This window comes from Triturus cristatus, chromosome 2_1 (genome assembly GCF_964204655.1).
Source record: "Triturus cristatus chromosome 2_1, aTriCri1.1, whole genome shotgun sequence".
NCBI classification, from domain to species: Eukaryota; Metazoa; Chordata; class Amphibia; order Caudata; family Salamandridae; genus Triturus; species Triturus cristatus.
Window position 1 is genome coordinate 1,091,023,678 of NC_140581.1, and position 6,000 is coordinate 1,091,029,677.

The window sequence follows — 6,000 nt, forward strand, 5'->3', positions numbered from 1 at the left end:
GCCAAAGAACAGGTCTATATCTGCTAAGGTCATAACGCAAGAATTCAAGGCCCCCTCGACTTCTTCGTAGAAGGCCGCTGGATTCTTGCGGGGGTCAGGCAACGCATTCTTTAAGGCCATAACATCAGCTCTATGCCAAGGAGTATAAACCCAATTATACACAAAATATCCCTTAGCATCGGCGGAGGTAATGTCCGAGCTAGTCCCCGCTCCTTTAGGAGGAACATACAAAGGCGCCGCCTCTCGCATTGGTTTAACATGCACTATGCCATCCTTATCTGACTGGGAGGTGGATGAGTGGCCTTCTGCTGTACACGAATCCAACTGCTTCTCCTCCCCTGCTCGTTGGCGCGCTTTTTCTTTAAGGGCCAGCACCGAGTCCCGCAAGGCGAACAGCCGCCGAGCCGTATCAGGAGCCTTAGAGGAAGAGAAAACACCATTATGCAATGCTTTAGCATCCGATGTCACTTCTTCAGGCTCAAAGACACTAGAATATTTCCGGAAGGCGGCAATCACTTCCTCAGCGAAATGACCCAGAAAATACAATTTCTCTCTATCCTGCCACGGCCCCCAAGTATGGAATAATTCATCCACGGACACCTTGCCCTTAAGTGCACGGAAGGAAATTTGCCGAAGCTCAGCCATTTGCTCAGCCGATAGCATGGACCGCGTATCTACCTTACCCGGACCCGGGACAGAATCTTGTGGCCTCGGAGCAGATGCGCCAACATAAGGGGGCGGAGAGCGATCTAGTAAATAAAAATCATCATCAAGATTATTAAGGACAGGATAAAGTGGCTGCCGAACAGCATATTGACCCGAGACTTGCAGCCTACGCTCTTTCTCTTGTCTCTCCGTCTGTTCTCTGTCCTCCCGACGCTTCGCTTCCTGTGCTCGCACATGATCATTCTTCCGTTGTTCTTTATCAAACAGTGCTTTCTCACGCTTCTCTCGCTCACGCACCTCCTTCACCCACAACCGCACACACTCAAACATATCCTGACGAGCACGCCGCTTACACATACACTGTTCCACATACTCAATCTTACGTATATCAAACGATCCATACAAAGGCCATCGTAACTCAGGATCTTTTTTAGTATATTTCCTCCATACTGTGCTGTACATTATGGAAGAAAGACCATGTTTCACATACATATCCCTATTAGGAGTCCCCTCTGGGGGAGCTGGAGCAGATTCCTCGAGGTTCAACCGGTTTCCAAAGCAGCAACACCACTTACGGAGTGCGCTAAAAGCAGGCATGCTCAGAAATAATGCAAAATATGCAATATTATAAAGAAAATGGCACTTAATCGTTGCGCCGTTCAAAGTTACACAGCTCCGGAGAAATCTCTCCACATTACCTGCCTATATGTGTTGCAACGCATATATTTTCACAAAGACAAATACAAAATATGACTAGTCATCACAAATCAAACTCAAATAGCCAGACCAGGCTTCAAAAACTCGGAGCAAGTACCGTACAACGGTTCTTACCAATCAAGAGTCCAGATTCCAACTGCCAAGCTCCAAAATCGCCCAAACGGCTTTCACGGCAAGACCGACAGAAGAGGTCTCAGTCGAGGACCGGCGCCACCCAGACGGTCAGCTCGGAAGGGAAGGAAGAAACCTCGGGATGCCAGGGCTAAGACGCCGCTGGCAGTGATCACGTCCCCGGCCAAATTCCTCACCTTCGTCGCGACCAGTCCTTCGAGCATCCGAGTCGCCGATGAGCCCCACGTGACGGGCGCCAATTGATGAATACAGGCCCCAGCTAGGCCCGCAGGACACAAGGGTTCGCTCTCCTGTAATGGAATCTATAAGGAAGTTGGCACGGAAACTGCAAAGTACAAAGACAGCATTTATTAACCCTTAAGGGTGGTCCTACAATCCACACAACACTCTTCAGTATTGCATAGAGTAGCACAAAGAACTTGCGTACATGGTCCCCTTTTATACACAATAGAGGGGCTCATAAGTGGGTGGATACAACATGAGGCCAGAGAACATTACCATTTATGGTCATTTTCGATACTGAATCAATATGTGGGCGGAGCTAACACACTCCTTGAGCCCGCGAAAACATGGTCAAGCAAGGCTTAACTGATAACAGATGTGGTCAAATCTGGGCATGCGCCAGATGGACAAAGGAGCTATTTATAGACTGTTACTAGGCAGATTACGAGAGCAACTAACACAGAGGTTGGACTCTTCTCGTGGGGAACACGTGGGAGCATGACAATACAAAATGGAGTCCGAACTTCGGTCAACATAACAGAGAAAACATGATCTAAAGGAAGGGAATTAATGTCTTCAGTAAATGCTTAATCACATCATTGTTTCAATTTACAACATAAAGAAGAGCCAGTATGTAGTATACATGGAGTAGAAAGAGCAGTAAGAGTAGTGTGTGTAGTGTTTGCTTGATAGTAAAGGCTAGGAGGATAATAAAGGTAGTAGAGTTGTAAGCATTAGCTAGGGTGCATGTAGAGGAGATGTGTATTATAATTTGCACAGTAGCTAGTATGTTAAAGTGCATACCAAAAGACAGCGTGTAGTATTGCATAGAGCGTGTGGCAGAGAGGCTGTGGTAAAGAGCTGGTAGTACAGAGAGTGCCATAGAGGCTGTAAATATAGTGCGTGCTATAGAGTATATGCACCATGTTGTTATATGCGCTAAGTTACACGCGCTAAGTTACCTGCGCTAAGTCACAGTTGCTAAGCCACATGTGTCAAGTTACACAATGAGAGTACTGTAGAGAGTGGCTAAAAGAGTGTGAATGAGAATGTGTGCTAAAGAATGTGTGGTACAGAATGTATAATAGAGAATGCATGGTGTAAAAAGCAGTGTGTGCTATTACAATTAAAAACAGGGATAGGAAACTGAAAAACTTTGAGAAAAAGTTGACAGAGCCTCACGTAAGTAACCCCATTGGAGTTTGCAGATTGGTGCTCACCTGCATGCTCACTTTCTCATCATCAGCTATTGTCAACTTAAATGTTCAAAGTTTGAAAAAGCCAGGAAAACAAAGAGGAGAGTAAAGAAGAGGCAGTGTGTCATACGTCAAGGAGTAGCAAGAGGAGTAAGAGTAATGTATGTACAGTACAATTTTAAAGGATAGTAGTGAGGATAAAGAGAGTGGAGATGTAAGCATTAGCTGTGGTGCATGTTGAGAAGATGTACCTAAAAATGTGTGCAACAGGTAGTATGCTAAAGATTATGTAAAATCATAGTGCATGAGAGTGTGTGTGGCAGAGAGCATTTAAGAAGTGCATGCAACAGAGTGTGTGCAAAAGAGTGTGTGCAAAAGAGTGTGTGCAAAAGAGTGTGTGCAACAGAGTGTGTGCAACAGAGCGCGTGCAACAGAGCGTGTGCAACAGAGCGCGTGCAACAGAGCGCGTGCAACAGAGCGCGTGCAACAGAGCGCGTGCAACAGAGCGCATGCAACAGCATGCATGCAACAGAGTGCATGGCAAAGGAAAGAGGGCGCGTGGAAAGAGTGTGCGTGGAAAGAGGGCGCGTGGAAAGAGGGCGCGTGGAAAGAGGGCGCGTGGAAAGAGGGCGCGTGGAAAGAGGGCGCGTGGAAAGAGGGCGCGTGGAAAGAGGGCGCGGGGAAAGAGGGGGCGGGGAAAGAGGGGGCGGGGAAAGAGGGGGCGGGGAAAGAGGGGGCGGGGAAAGAGGGAAAGGGAAAGAGGGGGCGGGGAAAGAGGGCGCGGGGAAAGAGGAGGCGGGGAAGAGGGGGCGGGGAAGAGATTGCGGGAAAGAGGACGCGGGAAAGAGGGCGCGGGAAAAAGGGCGCGAGAAGAGGGCGCGGGGAAAGAGGGGGCAGGGAAGAGGGGGCGGGGAAGAGGGGGCAGGGAAGAGGGTGCATAAAGAAATAGTCTTTTAATGGTGAAAACACTGAGCTACGTAAAGGAAAAACTTTCCCAAAAAGTTGACAGTGCCTTACATAAGTAACATCATTGCATTGTGCAGATTGGTTGTCATGTGCATGCTCACTTTCTCAAAATTAGTTATTGCCAACAAATAGGCTGAAAGTGTCAAAAATGTAGGGGAAAATAAAGTGAGAATAAAGAAGAGACAGTATGTAGTATACATGGAGTAGAAAGAGCAGTAAGAGTAGTGTGTGTAGTGTTTGCCTGATAGTAAAGGATAGGAGGATAATAAAGGTAGTAGAGTTATAAGCATTAGCTAGGGTGCATGTAGAGGAGATGTGTATTACAATTTGCACAATAGGTAGTATGTTAAAGTGTATGCCAAAAGACAGCGTGTAGGAAAGTGGGTTGCATAGAGCGTGTGGCAGAGAGGCTGTGGTGAAGAGCTGGTAGTACAGATAGTGCCATAGAGGCTGTAAATATAGTGTGTGCTACAGAGTATATGCACCATGTTGTCATATGCGCTAAGTTACACGCGCTAAGTTACCTGCGCTAAGTCACAGTTGCTAAGCCACATGTGTCAAGTTACACAATGAGAGTACTGTAGAGAGTGGCTAAAAGAGTGTGAATGAGAATGTGTGCTAAAGAGTGTGTGTTGTGGAGTGTGTTTTGGAGAATGCATGGTGTAAAATGCATGCTGTGGTGTGTGCGCAATTTCTGTTGAAAACAGGGTTAGTAAAAGGAAATAATTGTATAAAAAGTTGACAGAGCATCGCGTAAGTAACACCATTGTAGTTTGCACATTGGTTCTCACCTGCATGCTCACTTTCTCATCATCAGCTATTGTCAACGTTTAGGTTTAAAATATGAAAAAGAAACGAAAACAAAGAGGAGAATAAAGAAGAGGCAGTGTGTCTTTTACGTTAAGGAGTAGCGAGAGGAGTAAGAGTAATGTATGTAGTGTTAAATTGTAAAGGATAGTGTTGAGGATAAAGGTCAGTAGTGATGTAAGCATTAGATGTGGTGTATGTTGAGGAGATGTACTTAAAAAGGTGTGCAACAGGTAGTATGGTAAAGAGTATGTAAAAGCATAGTGCATGATAGAGCGTATGGCAGAGAGCATTTAAGAAGTGCATGCAACAGAGTGCGTGCAACAGAGCGCGTGCAATAGAGCGCGTGCAACAGTGTGCGTGCAAAAGAGTGTTTGTAGAGGATTAAAGTATATTATTGCTGGAAAAATTGACATAGGCAAAGTCCAAATCCCCTGGTAGTGTTGAGTGTTTAATGTCAGTAACACTATTGAGGTTTGCCAAATACTTTACTTGTATGTTCACTTCTTCATTGTTAAAATTCGGCAGCATATAGCTTGAAAGTTCCCCAAAAAAAGGATTAAAAAGAGGCGCGTCTAACGACCAACAGTAGTCTAAATGTAGGCATTAAGTATGATATATGTAGAGGAGGTGTCTCTAAAAAAGCGCGCTTTAAATTGTATTCTGTAAAATATAGCATGTTAAAGAGTGCATGTTAAAGATTGTATGGTAAACAGTGCAAACGCAAGACTGTTTGTAGAAAACTAAACTATATTGCTATCTAATAAATTCAACTGCTCTAACGTAAAAGTTGCCAGCGCCTCATGTTATTAACACCATTCGAGTTTTCCGATTGTTTTGCATGTGCATGTTTACTTCCCCATCAACAGCTAAAGCCAAATGTGGTTTATATTCACATTTTCACGATGTCACACAGGCATTTACATAAACCTACACATACACACTGCTTCATTCAATCGTGAATTTAAGTACTCCATGCAAACTTCCCATTTTGCTAATTTCTTTAAAAGCAATAATACATTATTTGATTGTGCACAGCCATCTATGTATTGTTTTTTTTGGCCCAACTCTTTTCTCTCCCCTTTCCCATAGCAAGTATTTGTTGAGGAAGTTTCCCTCAGCCTGCCCCACGCTCTTCAGAATCATGGGTGTCTTTTTTTGCAACTTTTCTCTTTTGCCCAGCCGGACCCATATTTGATGGTGGGCATGTTTCTTCTATTTTATCTTTGGCCTTTTCCGGCTTATGTTTATGGCTGTGAGGCAAATTCTTCCTGAAGCAGTATGGCAAGCAATG